Genomic DNA, 19,415 nt, shown 5'->3' on the forward strand with positions numbered 1-19,415 from the left:
ACGGTTCAGGGAGTGACCTAGTAGCGACCAGTGAAGAGGCGGGGCCAGGAGCTTGGACTCGACCTCTGCAACCTCAATTAGGTGAGTACAACTAGGTGAGTACACACACACACACAAAGGAGCTATGACTCACAACCACATACAGATGAGTACACACATACATACTCATCCGAAGATTTGTGTATAAGGACAGGTAAGAGCTCAAGTGTTTGTGTTCATAGTTTCACTGGTACTGTATTTTTCACTGTGGTCTACATGGAAGGTATCACCGGCGGACTCACTCCAGTCTGCACACCTATAATTGTCTAGATATCAGAGATAAGAGTATAAATTAGCAGAAAACCAGACACAATGTATACATCACAATACAGTGTCACTAACAGTAGTGCAGCGAAGGGAAGGTGGTAGTGACCTGCTGTACTAGAGGTATCCCTCAGAGGTGGTAGTGACCTGCTGTACCAGGGGTATCCCTCAGAGGTGGTAGTGACCTGCTGTATCAGGGGTATTCCTCAGTGGTAGTGACCTGCTGTACCAGGGGTATCCCTCAGAGGTGGTAGTGACCTGCTGTACTAGAGGTATCCCTCAGAGGTGGTAGTGACCTGCTGTACTAGAGGTATCCCTCAGAGGTGGTAGTGACCCGCTGTACTAGAGGTATCCCTCAGTGGTAGTGACCTGCTGTACTAGAGGTATCCCTCAGAGGTGGTAGTGACCCGCTGTACTAGAGGTATCCCTCAGGTGGTAGTGACCTGCTGTACTAGAGGTATCCCTCAGAGGTGGTAGTGACCCGCTGTACTAGAGGTATCCCTCAGGTGGTAGTGACCTGCTGTACTAGAGGTATCCCTCAGAGGTGGTAGTGACCCGCTGTACTAGAGGTATCCCTCAGAGGTGGTAGTGACCTGCTGTACTAGAGGTATCCCTCAGAGGTGGTAGTGACCCGCTGTACTAGAGGTATCCCTCAGAGGTGGTAGTGACCTGCTGTACTAGAGGTATCCCTCAGAGGTGGTAGTGACCCGCTGTACTAGAGGTATCCCTCAGAGGTGGTAGTGACCCACTGTACTAGAGGTATCCCTCAGAGGTGGTAGTGACCTGCTGTAATAGAGGTATCCCTCAGAGGACGGAGAGTCACTTACAGGAAATTCCTGGTCTGCACCGTTGCACTTCCCCCCACATCACCTTACGCTCGTGCCCACCTGCAACTCTCCCTCACTCCACTAACCCGCATATACCAGACACAAGTTTATGACGAAGTTTCGGTCCCAATTGGACCATTACAAGTCACACTAACACAAACCGAAACGTCGTCATAAGCTTCTCTCTCTCTATGTGCAGGTTATCGGTAGATTTTTCAGGTCACAGTATTGTGCGTTTTCTTTATTTTTTCTTATTAAGCTTTTTGCAAAGTTGGCAAGAAAAATGAATTCAGTTTAATTGGTTTGGAATATCAGTATATCAAGCAGTTATCAATGCTTATTCTTTGAGTAACACTGATAATGGGTTGGTTGAACGTACGTTTTTGTTAGTGGGTTTGGGTGTGAGAAAGACCTGCCAAGTATGGGTCAGCAGACCTGCTGCAGCATTCCTCCTTATGTTCTTATGCCCTGTCCTGCTCAGTGTTGTACTGGGGTGCTTGTACTGCTGTTCTGACCTCTACTGCTAGTTGCCGTTGTGTTAAAGTGTTGCTGCTGCGGCTGAGCTACAGCACCCAGCTGCATGCTGAGTTGAGCGCGGGTAACGGCGCTCCTAACCGGATGAACAAGGTGGGCTGCTGGTGACTGGTTGCGCCCTTCATCATGCCTGGTGGGTGGGTGGGTAGGTAAGTAACAGTGTATCCTACCAACCTGCTCATGGTTCCGGGGATCATTGCCCCTACGGCCCGCTCTCACACGAGCCCTCCTGCTTGACTACCTGCTCAGTCAGAATGTTACTGTTTGCTACACGCAGTGCGACATAGGCACCACAGCCCCAATGATCAATAATAGTTTATATACAAATTTATCAAGTTCCTTTTTACCAGTACACAAACAGCCACTTTCAAGGCAGGCAAAATAGCAGCTCTGGGAATAGGGAAGTGCTCTCAAATCTGAACACCTAATTCACCCCCCTACGGAAGCAAGAGACTGGGAAGGTGGTGCAAAATGCCCCCAATGAAAATCATAGATACAATGAGTACACTAAAAATGAGACGGTAATTGCAGAGATCAAGACTTTTCAACACACTCCTTTCATACATACAAAATGCGTGAAAAAATAAGAAAAGTGGAGGATGAATATTTGACTTCTTAACCAATATAACACTGAGGAGTATTAGTAAACAGACGTCATCAAGAGGCTGCTAGCACAGTGAAAAGCTGTGTTCATGACACAGTACCCGCCCTACTTGTTTCCCATTCTTATATCCCACACAGACAAGCATATAAATCATAGTACCCTAACACCCTTGCTGATGATGCTAAAAATCTCAATGAATGTGACGTCCATCGAGACGATACTAAATCTTCAGTCGACTATAAAGCAAGTCTTCCAGTGGGTCTCTGACAACAATATGATGTTCAATGATGACAAGCTTCAGTTGCTCCGTTCTGGAACAATGTACGAAATAAAGTACATGACAAACTTGAATCATTCGATACAGCGAAAGATCCATGTACGAGAGTTGAGGTGATACCAGAGGATCTCACATTCAAGGATTACAACGTTATCTCTACCGCAAGAAAGATGATAGATTGGATAACTAAAACTTTCAAAACAAGAGATGACGAGCCAATAATGATGATACTCTCCAAGTCTCTTGTTTCCTCCAAGATGAATACCAGTGTATATGAACTACAGCGGATGTTTCAAGTCTCTTCAACTGGACTTCTTGGAATGTAAGTGAGCAAGGTACAGCATAATAATTTACGCCTGGAAAATCCTGGAGGGACTGGTCCCAAACCTGCACAATGAAATTACTTTGTATGAGAGCAAGATTTGGCAGACGGTGCAAATTGTTTCCAATAAAGAGCAGTGGGTGATAAGTAAATGAAGCCGGACTTTGATGCCAATGGTAAACTGTATGAAGCCAGTACTAAGAGACTGATTGATCAAGCCATCAACTAGAAAGCCTGGTCTGGGACCAGGCTGAGGGAGGAGGTTACCACTGCTTAACATGCGACTGGTTTCCAGGGTTGTTTCCTGCAGCTCAACCCGTGGCCAGGCTTCCCTGTTGACTGTCTGCTCAACCAGGTTGTTTATGACAGCGACTCGCATATTCTCGATCAGAGACTACAGTTTGAGCACACTGATACTGACAACCAAGTTCCTTACATCACCCAGACCTAAACTATTTTTTTTAACGGAGTTGTTAATTAATGTTTAGCAACAATAATAGGATATAACATGCTGAAAATATGTAACGGAGGCGAGACTTGCAGAAATGGCTTCAAGCTAGAGATATTTAGATTTAGAAAGTATTTAGGGAAGTAGGCTTGGCAATAGATTTGTAGACAAATGAAAAACTCCCAGATAGTGTCAATGAAGCGAGAACTTTGAACACCTTTAGATACAAGTTGGACGAGTAGAAGAGTGGGCGAGATTATGTATGAATTAGCCCTGCCTAGCATGGAACATTAGGCCTCCTGCAGTGTTCCATTATTATATTCTAATGCCCAATTAATTCCACAAGCATCAACGCTGCCACCACCAACAATACTACCACCATCAACGCTAAACCAGGCTTCAAGTTGAGACAAGTGGACACGGTGGCTGGTGGTGACCAGTGGCAGAGCGGCGCCAACTTGTCCCAGACATGCTACTGAACCCTACAAACAAGTTAACTACTTCACAATAACCCACATGACAAAGGTATCTGAAATGAAATAAAACGTTCCTTAAATTTGTTTGCAAAAGAAAAGAAAAATCTTAAGTATTTACTTAAATGTGCTGCTATTAACCCTTTCAAGGCCCATTTCCTCTAAGCCTTTGTGTTATCCATATGCACCTACACAAAATCCACAGGACAGGTATGAGGTACACAAACTAGCAGCTACCGTCCACAGGATGGATACGAGGTACACAAACTAGCAGCTACCGTCCACAGGATGGATACGAGGTGCACAAACTAGCAGCTACCGTCCACAGGATGGGTCTATACATGGAGTTTACAACAAAACATCAGTTGTGGCAGAATAATCTACTGTAATGATCTTTTCCACCTCTACCCTTCAAGGGAAGTTCCTTGACGCTGGTGAGGGAGCTCTTGATCTAGGGAATTGGATCTGTGCTCCGGTTCCCTATTATAAAAAAGAAGCGCTAAACCTCCGGTTTCCTATATTAAGCCTGAATACCTTCCATCCCCCCCCACATGCGCTGTATAATCCTACGGGTTTAGCGCTCCCCATAATTATAATTCCCCACCTCCACTTGATGCTAAAAACATTACACAAATGTAAAGCCTTCTTGCTCTGGCACGTACTAGTAATAATAAATGCTTTCGTAAGTCTTTCTGATGTTACGTCCAGCAGGAACCTCTCGCACTCCGCCAACCTCCCGCGAGGACCTCTCGCACTCCGCCAACCTCCCGCGAGGACCTCTCGCACTCCGCCAACCTCCCGCGAGGACCTCTCGCACTCCGCCAACCTCCCGCGAGGACCTCTCGCACTCCGCCAACCTCCCGCGAGGACCTCTCGCACTCCGCCAACCTCCCGCGAGGACCTCTCGCACTCCGCCAACCTCCCGCGAGGACCTCTCGCACTCCGCCAACCTCCCGCGAGGACCTCTCGCACTCCGCCAACCTCCCGCGAGGACCTCTCGCACTCCGCCAACCTCCCGCGAGGACCTCTCGCACTCCGTCAATCTTCCGCTTGCCTATAGTTTATCTGTAGATGGTTCAAGGGATCATCGCCCCCGCGGACTGCTCTCAGACTAGGACTACTAGTTGACATTCTAGTATACCTCTGATACACCTGATCAGTCGGGCTGCTGCTTGAGACACGAGATTGTGGGCAAGAACCTCTTTTCAGAGTTGTGGAACACTGGAAAAGTCTCCCCAGGGAAGTTATGAACGTCAAAATAATTAAATCTTCGAAGAACCAGCTGACACAGCCAAAGCCGTCTCCATACAGAGGCTACTTGTATCCTTGTTTGCTTCAGTACTCCTAAGGATGTCGTCTAGTTCATGTCCACCCGTAGAGCAGTATCTAGAAGTACAACTAGTAGTACCTAGAAGTAGACAGATACTGCTGTATAGGAAGCCTGATCGAGTACTGGGCCGTGGAGGGCGCTGACTCCTAGAACCTCCAGGTAGACCTAATCAAGGTCAGGGAGGCCCGGCTTCAGGCTTGCTTGCGGGAAGGATGAAGAGGGAGGGGGGAAAGACCTTCCAAACTAATCACAGATTATCAATAATCTTGGCATTCCATATTATTCCTCTAATTCAATAAAAAATTATATTTATAAAATGTTTTGGGATAAGAGTTAGAGGTTTGTTGGTAATTCTTGTATTTCAATAAAAACTATTAGAACCCGTGTGCTTATTGCGTTAGTGTAGTCACGGTATTGTTCCTTTTAACTGTGTATATTTTGCACCGTCTAAGGCGCCATCTGCTCTCCTACTGAATATTTCAGTCCAAATTTGAGAGATCTAAATATTTTCCAGATTGTAGATTATGATGCAGCTTCCTCGTTACGCTCCAGAGACCAACATAAGCCATTGTAAGTTATTAATAATTAAACTATTTGACTAATTTACTATCATACCTAAGTAGCTGAAATTTGTCCTCATTCATAATTTTTCATTGTATTCTTAGACTATATTAGAAATGATAATTGTTAAGTATTATAGTCGTGTGTCTGGAGGAGGGAAATTGTCTGGTGACAATTACTCTGCAACACTTGTTAAAAATTCCGACTGAAATGTTATGTAAATATCGAGGACGTGGGATAAATAACACCATAGATACAGTGGATACCTTAATGACTTAATAGAGGTATCCACTCCACCTGAAGTGTCATTTACTCTACATTTGTTTGAAAATTAAGGGACACGTAACTACCCCGGTCTTCTAATAACATGTTATTAGAAGACCGGGGAACTTACGTGTCCCTTAAAGATTCATCAAACCGCTTTCAAGTTATTCTTGTTACACGCATTGTGTATGCTATTACTCCATGGTAACACTTATAGAAAACTCTGGCAATGTGTATTTACATTACGTCAGCATCCTGCTTGCTTGTTTTACAGTAGTCTACAACCTGTCATGCTGGTGTAGCAGTTGAGAAGCAAGAACGTCCTCTTAACTCATCTTCCTCTGGCTTGTGTAGTGTAGGTCTTGTACCATTTTTTGTCAATCTTATAAAAATGTGGAATTTGTATTTTTATGCAGGTCTTTCCTTTCATTTTTTTTAGAGAAGGTTCTAATCAGCAAGTTTTTATGTGATAGAATTTACACTGGTGTCATCCGTTTCCAAACTCCATAAGGCTCGCACTATGATTTTTTTTTGTGTGCAAACCTGAGAATTCTGCGAGTTTTGGCCAGTGGCAAAATATATATTATCAAACGACTTCAAGATATCACAACGAAATTAGCACTGAAGTCTAAACTCTCCCATGTGAGTCTTGCCCACTATGGTGGGTAAGACTTGCAGGAGCCTGGCACAACACAGCAGCAAACAAGTACAAAATGTCAAACAGATGACTTGCGCACCGTCTGTACTAGACAATGAAACTCCCACAACCATCTCACGAACTTCAAAGATGTTAAATTCATTCGAAAAACTGACCAGAACTACAAACGCTGTTTAGAATCCGCTCTTGTCATTACTGCTAACATCACGCACAAGTCTGGCAGTTTCATAATTTCAGAAGTTGTCATATTCTGCATCAGGTAAAATGGACATATGCAATGTTTAGGATACTTTATTGTTGGCTTTTGTCACTTGCTAGAAGCTGTGTCAAGCTTGGCAAAACATACACATCTGTACCTTCCTATGTGCTGCTTAATGGTTCTCAATCCTGTAATATTTCCTGTCCAACCTAAGAGATCTGTTCTGGCACCGAACTGTGGGGAAGATAATCTCAAGAACCATAAATAGATACCCGATCTAGAGAATTACCAACAGACCCCCTAGTTGTCTTTAAGAGGAAACTCGATAAAAGTTGAAGTTAGTTCCTGATTAGCCAGGCTGTAGTGTATATGTTGAACTGCGCGCAGCTAGCACCAAGAGCGTAATTTATCAGGAAATAAAGGGGGTGTGGTGTGCTTGTGCCCTGCGGAGACTGACCCTCGAAAGTCTTCAGGTACCCTGCTCGAAGTATTCAAATGTCAGGTAAAAGGAACCAGTGTACCTAATATGATGGTAATTAAAAAAAAAAAACCTTGCGACACACTACAAGTTAACAGTGTTGTTGTAGCTCTGATGGTGGCACCAGGTTGGTGACGTCACACACGCCAGTATATAATCAAGTAAAGTGTCCAGTTCAAGGTCACCAAGAGAGGCAGCTCGCTTCCACATCCTACACTGGTCTTGCTTCCTCCCATTTGCTTCAATATAAAAGCACCACTGCGGTAGGCCTACTGCCCAATGCCTAAGCAAAGGCTTCTCACAGCCAACAGTTTCAATCACATTTGCTGAACATACTTTCAAGCTGCCAAAATTATTCCCTTCAATAACGACACAAGGACCCGTGTTCCACTACACCTTCAATAACGACACAAGGACCCGTGTTCCACTACACCTTCAATAACGACACAAGGACCCGTGTTCCACTACACCTTCAATAACGACACAAGGACCCGTGTTCCACTACACCTTCAATAACGACACTAGGACCCGTGTTCCACACCTTCAATAACGACACTAGGACCCGTGTTCCACTACACCTTCAATAACGACACTAGGACCCGTGTTCCACTACACCTTCAATAACGACACAAGGACCCGTGTTCCACTACACCTTCAATAACGACACTAGGACCCGTGTTCCACTACACCTTCAATAACGACACAAGGACCCGTGTTCCACTACACCTTCAATAACGACACAAGGACCCGTGTTCCACTACACCTTCAATAACGACACTAGGACCCGTGTTCCACTACACCTTCAATAACGACACTAGGACCCGTGTTCCACTACACCTTCAATAACGACACTAGGACCCGTGTTCCACTACACCTTCAATAACGACACTAGGACCCGTGTTCCACTACACCTTCAATAACGACACAAGGACCCGTGTTCCACTACACCTTCAATAACGACACTAGGACCCGTGTTCCACTACACCTTCAATAACGACACAAGGACCAGTGTTCCACTACACCTTCAATAACGACACAAGGACCCGTGTTCCACTACACCTTCAATAACGACACTAGGACCCGTGTTCCACTACACCTTCAATAACGACACTAGGACCCGTGTTCCACTACACCTTCAATAACGACACTAGGACCCGTGTTCCACTACACCTTCAATAACGACACTAGGACCCGTGTTCCACTACACCTTCAATAACGACACTAGGACCCGTGTTCCACTACACCTTCAACAACGACACTAGGACCCGTGTTCCACTACACCTTCAATAACGACACAAGGACCCGTGTTCCACTACACCTTCAATAACGACACTAGGACCCGTGTTCCACTACACCTTCAATAACGACACTAGGACCCGTGTTCCACTACACCTTCAATAACGACACTAGGACCCGTGTTCCACTACACCTTCAATAACGACACTAGGACCCGTGTTCCACTACACCTTCAATAACGACACTAGGACCCGTGTTCCACTACACCTTCAATAACGACACTAGGACCCGTGTTCCACTACACCTTCAATAACGACACTAGGACCCGTGTTCCACTACACCTTCAATAACGACACTAGGACCCGTGTTCCACTACACCTTCAATAACGACACTAGGACCCGTGTTCCACTACACCTTCAATAACGACACAAGGACCCGTGTTCCACTACACCTTCAATAACGACACAAGGACCCGTGTTCCACTACACCTTCAATAACGACACTAGGACCCGTGTTCCACTACACCTTCAATAACGACACTAGGACCCGTGTTCCACTACACCTTCAATAACGACACTAGGACCCGTGTTCCACTACACCTTCAATAACGACACTAGGACCCGTGTTCCACTACACCTTCAATAACGACACTAGGACCCGTGTTCCACTACACCTTCAATAACGACACTAGGACCCGTGTTCCACTACACCTTCAATAACGACACTAGGACCCGTGTTCCACTACACCTTCAATAACGACACTAGGACCCGTGTTCCACTACACCTTCAATAACGACACTAGGACCCGTGTTCCACTACACCTTCAATAACGACACTAGGACCCGTGTTCCACTACACCTTCAATAACGACACTAGGACCCGTGTTCCACTACACCTTCAATAACGACACTAGGACCCCGTGTTCCACTACACCTTCAATAACGACACTAGGACCCGTGTTCCACTACACCTTCAATAACGACACTAGGACCCGTGTTCCACTACACCTTCAATAACGACACTAGGACCCGTGTTCCACTACACCTTCAATAACGACACTAGGACCCGTGTTCCACTACACCTTCAATAACGACACTAGGACCCGTGTTCCACTACACCTTCAATAACGACACTAGGACCCGTGTTCCACTACACCTTCAATAACGACACAAGGACCCGTGTTCCACTACACCTTCAATAACGACACTAGGACCCGTGTTCCACTACACCTTCAATAAATTATTCCCTTCAATAACGACACAAGGACCCGTGTTCCACTACACCTTCAATAACGACACAAGGACCCGTGTTCCACTACACCTTCAATAACGACACAAGGACCCGTGTTCCACTACACCTTCAATAACGACACAAGGACCCGTGTTCCACTACACCTTCAATAACGACACAAGGACCCGTGTTCCACTACACCTTCAATAACGACACTAGGACCCGTGTTCCACTACACCTTCAATAACGACACAAGGACCCGTGTTCCACTACACCTTCAATAACGACACAAGGACCCGTGTTCCACTACACCTTCAATAACGACACAAGGACCCGTGTTCCACTACACCTTCAATAACGACACAAGGACCCGTGTTCCACTACACCTTCAATAACGACACAAGGACCCGTGTTCCACTACACCTTCAATAACGACACAAGGACCCGTGTTCCACTACACCTTCAATAACGACACTAGGACCCGTGTTCCACTACACCTTCAATAACGACACTAGGACCCGTGTTCCACTACACCTTCAATAACGACACTAGGACCCGTGTTCCACTACACCTTCAATAACGACACAAGGACCCGTGTTCCACTACACCTTCAATAACGACACTAGGACCCGTGTTCCACTACACCTTCAATAACGACACAAGGACCCGTGTTCCACTACACCTTCAATAACGACACAAGGACCCGTGTTCCACTACACCTTCAATAACGACACTAGGACCCGTGTTCCACTACACCTTCAATAACGACACTAGGACCCGTGTTCCACTACACCTTCAATAACGACACAAGGACCCGTGTTCCACTACACCTTCAATAACGACACTAGGACCCGTGTTCCACTACACCTTCAATAACGACACTAGGACCCGTGTTCCACTACACCTTCAATAACGACACTAGGACCCGTGTTCCACTACACCTTCAATAACGACACAAGGACCCGTGTTCCACTACACCTTCAATAACGACACTAGGACCCGTGTTCCACTACACCTTCAATAACGACACTAGGACCCGTGTTCCACTACACTACAAAATCAATGCTTCTCTATATCCTCTAAAACTGAACTTTACCAATCTGAATCATTCTTAATTGACAGTTCTGTCGTCCTTAATATTTTCAACACCTTATTCAAGTTACTTTTATTTCATAATTAGTTGTCGACGTGTACACGTCAATCATAATTAGTTGTCGACGTGTACACGTCAATCAAATCTCACTCAAACATTGTTCATCTAGAAAGTGCTCTTTATCTCAGTAGTGAAACATTCCCAGTCTCCAAGTTTTTCAAAACCTTTTATGTCCATCGTACAATATGAAGACCAGAACTGTGCAGCATAATCTAAACGAGGCCTTGCCGATGAAGTATGGAACTGTAGTATAACTAAGACTCCTGGTTATAGTAGTTTAGTGAAGTGATGGTCGTTTAGTGTTAACTGAACAAGGGAGGAAAATCATGGTGTCAGGATGGTACCTTTCAAAATTTAGCTTATTATAGCTATCAATGTATGGCGTTGTGAACACCGTACGCTGTTATAAATGCAGATGTTGTGTTGGTTGTCAGCATTCTGTGCTGCGAGTCTGGTTGTCAGCATTCTGTGCTGCGAGTCTGGTTGTCAGCATTCTGTGCTGCGAGTCTGGTTGTCAGCATTCTGTGCTGCGAGTCTGGTTGTCAGCATTCTGTGCTGCGAGTCTGGTTGTCAGCATTCTGTGCTGCGAGTCTGGTTGTCAGCATTCTGTGCTGCGAGTCTGGTTGTCAGCATTCTGTGCTGCGAGTCTGGTTGTCAGCATTCTGTGCTGCGAGTCTGGTTGTCAGCATTCTGTGCTGCGAGTCTGGTTGTCAGCATTCTGTGCTGCGAGTCTGGTTGTCAGCATTCTGTGCTGCGAGTCTGGTTGTCAGCATTCTGTGCTGCGAGTCTGGTTGTCAGCATTCTGTGCTGCGAGTCTGGTTGTCAGCATTCTGTGCTGCGAGTCTGGTTGTCAGCATTCTGTGCTGCGAGTCTGGTTGTCAGCATTCTGTGCTGCGAGTCTGGTTGTCAGCATTCTGTGCTGCGAGTCTGGTTGTCAGCATTCTGTGCTGCGAGTCTGGTTGTCAGTATTCTGTGCTGTGTCTGGTGGGTGCTAGCTGGTGGGTGCTAGCTGGTGGGTGCTAGCTGGTGGGTGCTAGCTGGTGGGTGCTAGCTGGTGGGTGCCAGCTGGTGGGTGCCAGATATAATAACACACATGATAAAAACTTCCTTTGTTACAAGAGCCTACTTGTTCTTATCTAGCCAATTGTTCCCTCTAGGCTGGAGTACTTCTGTACTCTAAACAGCAGTACTCCAGCAGATCTGGAGAATGTGCAGAGAACTTTCAATGCTCACTCCTTGAAAACGTAGGCGATAGAGGTACATCATAATTTACACCTGGAAAATTCTAGAGGAACTGGTTCCAAATCTGCTCACACAAATCGTTCCCAGTGAAAGTAAGAGGCTTGGCAGACGGTACAAAATACCCCCAATGAAAAGCAGGAGTGCAATGAGTACACAAAGGGAAATATATGAGCGTGAATGGACTAAGACTTCCACCTCTTCCCTTCACGCATAAGGGAGAGTACCAACAAACTCCTGGCATTCTTCAAGAAGCTTGACAAGTTTCTCATGTCTGTGCATGATCAGCTGGACTGCGGTGCTTATTTTGAACTTCACGCAGTTAACACTAACAGTCTGGTTGATCAGGTAATCCAAGAGGAGACCTGGTCTGGAACCGAGCCGCGGGGGCGCTGACCCTCGGAATACACTCCAGGTAGATGACCACCACGTGTTCCCCCGAATACCATCACACAGACCACTACCACCATGTAGCCCAAGACAACCAATCACCATGTAGACCAACACAACTATGTAGACCAAGGCAACTACTATGTAGACCAAGACAACCACCATGTAGACCAAGACAACCCCCATGTAGATCATGGCAACTATGTAGACCAAGACAACCACCATGTAGACCAAGACAACCATGTAGATCATGGCAACTATGTAGACCAAGACAACCACCATGTAGATCATGGCAACCATGTAGATCATGGCAACTATGTAGACCAAGACGACCACCATGTAGATCATGGCAACTATGTAGACCAAGACGACCACCATGTAGATCATGGCAACTATGTAGACCAAGGCAACTATGTAGACCAAGACAACCCCCATGTAGATCATGGTAACTATGTAGACCAAGACGACCACCATGTAGACCAAGACAACCACCATGTAGACCAAGACAACCACCATGTAGATCATGGCAACTATGTAGACCAAGACGACCACCATGTAGACCAAGATAACCACCATGTAGACCAAGGCAACTACTATGTAGACCAAGACGACCATAAGGAGAGTGCTAGTGGGCGACCAAGACTAATATGAAGTAGGTGGCAAACTATGGCAGTGACGTCAAACTAAAGGGAGCGAGGCTTAAGGGTGAGCTGCTCATCGGTGAAGGTGACACTGGCTCTACAGTGTTCTTGTTGTTGTGTTGTGTGTGGTTATGTGACGTTACAGTTACACGTTAAGAACTTCGTGGAAGCTCACCACATAGGGTGGCCCATATACTTCCAGCTACTGGGTTTGGAGGAAGTTTTGGCCAGGCTCTTCCGTGCAGCTACACCCATAGTGGAATCTGAAGTAGATAAAGGTGGCTGCTCATTGGAAGGGGCACATCCAGTCTTCACTCCAAGCCGCTGCCAGATACTTCTTGGCTGAAACCCCATAACAGCGCTCCTGCTAGTCCTCACATCAAGACTACAAACCAAGAAGGCCAGAAAAGGCTTGAAATGGCCAACAGACTTCTCAAGATAATTTCAAAGTCCCAGGTACCGGTAATCCTCATCCACCGCTTGAGAGCCATTTCAGATACTAAGGAGCAGAAAGGTTGAAAGTGACTTACACAGCACAGCCACAAACTGGGAACATTGCTCACATCAGAAGGTAAAAAGGGCTTCGGGAGTAGATTATTATTATAATCAAGGGGGAAGCTTTAAACCCGGAGGATTATACAGCGCCTAGGGGGGGATGTGGAAGGCATTCAGGCTTAATTCGGGGAACTGGAGCACAGATCCAATTCCCTAAATCAAGAGCCCCTCACCAACATCAAGGAACCTTTGTCGAGGGGGTCGGGAGTAGAAAAACTGATAACTCATTAAAGGTATAGCAAAGTTAAGACTCACCTGAGAGTAAATATGAAGGTTGAGGTTGTGGGTGATGTGTGCAGGTGAGGAGGAGGAAGGGCGCCTCAGTTTCACCCCCTGACAAACAAATCAAACTTGTTAACAAAATAAACAAAAATCACAAAAACTATATACAACTGCCCCTACTGTATAAATTACTGAATTTATGAACTTGTTAATTTTGGTCAAAGTTGCGTGCCAGGTGTAAGCCGAGCGGCCTGCAAGAATGGCAGAGCGCTCGGCTTACACCTGGAAGAATGGCAGAGCGCTTGGCTTACACCTGGAAGAATGGCAGAGCGCTCGGCTTACACCTGCAAGAATGGCAGAGCGCTCGGCTTACACCTGCAAGAATGGCAGAGCGCTCGGCTTACACCTGCAAGAATGGCAGAGCGCTCGGCTTACACCTGCAAGAATGGCAGAGCGCTCGGCTTACACCTGCAAGAATAGCAGAGCGCTCGGCTTACACCTGGAAGAATAGCAGGGCGCTCGGCTTACACCTGCAAGAATGGCAGAGCGCTCGGCTTACACCTGCAAGAATGGCAGAGCGCTCGGCTTACACCTGCAAGAATGGCAGAGCGCTCGGCTTACACCTGCAAGAATGGCAGAGCGCTCGGCTTACACCTGGAAGAATGGCAGAGCGCTCGGCTTACACCTGGAAGAATGGCAGAGCGCTCGGCTTACACCTGGAAGAATGGCAGAGCGCTCGGCTTACACCTGGAAGAATGGCAGAGCGCTCGGCTTACACCTGGAAGAATGGCAGAGCGCTCGGCTCACACCTGGAAGAATGGCAGAGCGCTCGGCTCACACCTGGAAGCGTAGCAGGGCGCTCGGCTCACACCTGGAAGCGTAGCAGGGTGCTCGGCTTACACCTGGAAGCGTGGCAGGGCGCTCGGCTCACACCTGGAAGCGTAGCAGGGAGCTCGGCTTACACCTGGAAGAATGGCAGAGCGCTCGGCTTACACCTGGAAGCGTGGCAGGGCGCTCGGCTCACACCTGGAAGAGTGGCAGGGCGCTCGGCTCACACCTGGAAGAGTGGCAGGGCGCTCGGCTCACACCTGGAAGCGTGGCAGGGCGCTCGGCTCACACCTGGAAGCGTGGCAGGGCGCTCGGTTCACATCTGGAAGCGTAGCAGGGCGCTCGGCTTACACCTGGAAGTGGCAGAGCGCTCGGCTTACACCTGGAAGAGTGGCAGGGCGCTCGGCTCACACCTGGAAGCGTGGCAGGGCGCTCGGCTTACACCTGGAAGAGTGGCAGAGCGCTCGGCTCACACCTGGAAGCGTGGCAGGGCGCTCGGCTTACACCTAGAAGAATGGCAGAGTGCTCGGCTTACACCTGGAAGAGTAGCAGAGCGCTCAGCTCACACCTGGAAGCGTGGCAGGGCGCTCGGCTTACACCTGGAAGAGTAGCAGAGCGCTCAGCTCACACCTGGAAGCGTGGCAGAGCGCTCGGCTTACACCTGGAAGAGTAGCAGAGCGCTCAGCTCACACCTGGAAGCGTGGCAGGGCGCTCAGCTTACACCTGGAAGAGTAGCAGAGTGCTCAGCTCACACCTGGAAGCGTAGCAGAGCGCTCGGCTCACACCTGGAAGCGTGGCAGAGCGCTCGGCTCACACCTGGAAGCGTGGCAGAGCGCTCAGCTCACACCTGGAAGAACTTGGGTAGTGTTCCCGGGCTACTGGATGACATTTATGGTCAAGTCTTTTATACCTGTCAACCTCATTTACCACACTTCCAAGGTACTTTTTTTCTAGACTAGAATATTGTTGTACAACAGCCCCAGTGAGTGCTTACATACCCATGAGTACAATAACTACATTATGGATGTCTGAGTTGGTCCAAGGCTTAAACACCCTTCATATGTAAACAATTACCAATTGTCTTAAATAAATTTTACTATTAGCACCAACAGCCTGACTGACCCTACCATAAAATCTAGAGGATAAAGGAATTACCCCCGAATTGTCACCAGGAGTAGAGCCTTTTCCTCAATGTTTCTTTAACTTGAGCGTAATTTACTACCACTGCCAATAAATACTTGTTCTCGGTGAATTGATCAACTGCTGTAATCCTATTTTCTGGAGGATTACTTTGACATACCCAGGACTGGTGTTACGCAAGTCTCACCTGGATTAGTGTGTGATCAGAGTAAAGCGAGTTTCCACAGTTTTGCTACGTATCAGAACAAATATTTGTACATACAAGGTTACTAATGTTTTCCATTCTGGTTGCTTTCACTATTTGCTATCAATTATAGACTACTTATTTCAGTGGGGTTGAGGCCAGGAACGTGTAAAACTATGGCTTGAAGAAGCAGTATAGCCTAGGTATATACATGTATATACACTGGTCCTAGCCATGGTGTACATGTATGGTTTACAGTACAGACAAGATGAAGAATTACACACATGGGCAACATCTACAATAAAGATACCCAGATGTTGCACACGCGTCTAATTCTTCATGTAGCCGCCATAGTCATGGTAGTCTAGTTCCCTATCATTTGTTACTTCATCTATGACTCAGCCAATCCTCTTCATTCCATCTCAGATAAGAGATAACAAGACTGTTATTCAAGCTTTCCTATCTATTGAATTATCAAGCCGCTGATAATGCAGACCTTCACACAAGTAGTGTTCAAACAGACCACCTGCTGCCCCAGCTTTCTGACTACTCCCCCAGTCTCACCACCACCTGCTGCCCCAGCTTTCTGACTACTCCCCCAGTCTTACCACCACTTGCTGTCCCAGCTTTCTGACTACTCCCCCAGTCTCACCACCACTTGCTGCCCCAGCTTGACAATGATACAAGTTTTGTTCCCTTTTATACCCCCTCAACATCGTATTTTATATACAGTAGTTAGAGGACCAGAGTTGAGCAGCATATTTACGGTAAACTATATTAATTTAATAAAATGGTCACCCACATGACTATAGTGAAGAGCTGAGAGATGTATAAGTGGCGAGGTGATGGTCTAGTGAAAGAGCTGAGAGATGTATAAGTGGCGAGGTGATGGTCTAGTGAAAGAGCTGAGAGATGTATAAGTGTCGAGGTGATGGTCTAGTGAAAGAGCTGAGACATGTATAAGTGGCGAGGTGATGGTCTAGTGAAAGAGCTAAGACATGTATAAGTGGCGAGGTGATGGTCTAGTGAAAGAGCTAAGACATGTATAAGTGGCGAGGTGATGGTCTAGTGAAAGAGCTAAGACATGTATAAGTGGCGAGGTGATGGTCTAGTGAAAGAGCTGAGAGATGTATAAGTGGCGAGGTGATGGTCTAGTGAAAGAACTAAGACATGTATAAGTGGCGAGGTGATGGTCTAGTGAAAGAACTAAGACATGTATAAGTGGCGAGGTGATGGTCTAGTGAAAGAGCTGAGAGATGTATAAGTGGCGAGGTGATGGTCTAGTGAAAGAACTGAGACATGTATAAGTGGCGAGGTGATGGTCTAGTGAAAGAACTAAGACATGTATAAGTGGCGAGGTGATGGTCTAGTGAAAGAACTGAGACATGTATAAGTGGCGAGGTGATGGTCTAGTGAAAGAGCTGAGACATGTATAAGTGGCGAGGTGATGGTCTAGTTAAAGAGCTAAGACATGTATAAGTGGCGAGGTGATGGTCTAGTGAAAGCCAGACTTAAGTTCACACATTACGCAAGTAATTCAAAACAATAACATCATATTTACTTTTAATATCTCCTCGGGCATTTTGTGTCTGATTTTTTTTTTTATTCAGAAGTTAGGTTAGGTTGTTGACGTTGCTGTAAGTATAAGCTTGTAAGATTTACCTGCCAACTTACATGTTCACCAGGCAGAAAATAAAAAGACCAGCAACCCTTCCAGAGTGCAAAACGTTTACCAAGCTCTCATTTCACACTCGTATAAATGACAACATTAGTTCATCATCACCCCCCCCTCCTCCTCCGGGATGAAGACTGTAACATTGGCTCGTGTGCAATGTTCTAGTGATTTATATTAGCGTCCACGTCAGAGCCTGTGTAAACGGTGCCAATAGAATGTATTCTTGAACAGTGAGGAAATGCCAGAGAGCATGTGGCACCTAGGTGAATCACCTGCAGGCCACCTAGTGTCTTGCTTGTGGCACCTAGGTGAGCCACCTGCAGGCCACCTAATATCATGCATGCGACACCTGAAAGTGACACTTGCAGACCACCTAGTACTGTCATGCATGCAGCACCTGGGAGTGACACCTGCATACCGCCTGGACGTGTGTCATACGTGTGATACTAACGATGTTAAACGTCACGAATGCTCACTTGGCTTGTTTGGTAAAAAGTCATCGTTGTTTTCCACGTGAAGACTGCGGCAAGGTGTGCCTATCACGCACGACACCCAGACACGTGAAGACTGCAGCAAGGTCTGCCCATCACGCACGACACCCAGACACGTGAAGACTGCAGCAAGGTGTGCCTATCACGCACGACACCCAGACACGTGAAGACTGCGGCAAGGTCTGCCTATCACGCACGACACCCAGACACGAAGACTGCAGCAAGGTGTGCCTATCACGCACGACACCCAGACACGTGAAGACTGCGGCAAGGTCTGCCTATCACGCACGACACCCAGACACGTGAAGACTGCAGCAAGGTGTGCCTATCACGCACGACACCCAGACACGTGAAGACTGCAGCAAGGTGTGCCTATCACGCACGACACCCAGACACGTGAAGACTGCAGCAAGGTCTGCCTATCACGCACGACACCCAGACACGAAGACTGCAGCAAAGTGTGCCTATCACGCACGACACCCAGACACGTGAAGACTGCGGCAAGGTGTGCCTATCACGCACGACACCCAGACACGTGAAGACTGCAGCAAGGTCTGCCTATCACGCACGACACCCAGACACGTGAAGACTGCGGCAAGGTGTGCCTATCACGCACGACACCCAGACACGTGAAGACTGCAGCAAGGTCTGCCTATCACGCACGACACCCAGACACGTGAAGACTGCAGCAAGGTCTGCCTATCACGCACGACACCCAGACACGTGAAGACTGCAGCAAGGTGTGCCTATCACGCACGACACCCAGACACGTGAAGACTGCAGCAAGGTCTGCCTATCACGCACGACACCCAGACACGTGAAGACTGCGGCAAGGTGTGCCTATCACGCACGACACCCAGATACGTGAAGACTGCAGCAAGGTGTGCCTATCACGCACGACACCCAGACACGTGAAGACTGCGGCAAGGTGTGCCTATCACGCACGACACCCAGACACGTGAAGACTGCAGCAAGGTGTGCCTATCACGCACGACACCCAGACACGTGAAGACTGTGGCAAGGTGTGCCTATCACGCACGACACCCAGACACGTGAAGACTGCAGCAAGGTCTGCCTATCACGCACGACACCCAGACACGTGAAGACTGCGGCAAGGTGTGCCTATCACGCACGACACCCAGACACGTGGAG

General features: G+C 47.3%; 1 long non-coding RNA gene across 1 annotated transcript; it reads right to left on the reverse strand.

Moving 5' to 3' along the window:
• Positions 1 to 179: 179 nt before the first annotated feature.
• Positions 180 to 18,690, reverse strand: LOC138852567 (uncharacterized). Its single transcript, XR_011391876.1, has 3 exons — positions 18,249 to 18,690; positions 13,979 to 14,056; positions 180 to 1,794 (listed from the first exon to the last, which is right to left on the reverse strand). It is a non-coding gene; the product is annotated as an uncharacterized lncRNA (long non-coding RNA).
• Between the last annotated feature and the right edge of the window lie 725 nt (positions 18,691 to 19,415).

This window comes from Cherax quadricarinatus, chromosome 1 (genome assembly GCF_038502225.1).
Source record: "Cherax quadricarinatus isolate ZL_2023a chromosome 1, ASM3850222v1, whole genome shotgun sequence".
NCBI classification, from domain to species: domain Eukaryota; kingdom Metazoa; phylum Arthropoda; class Malacostraca; order Decapoda; family Parastacidae; genus Cherax; species Cherax quadricarinatus.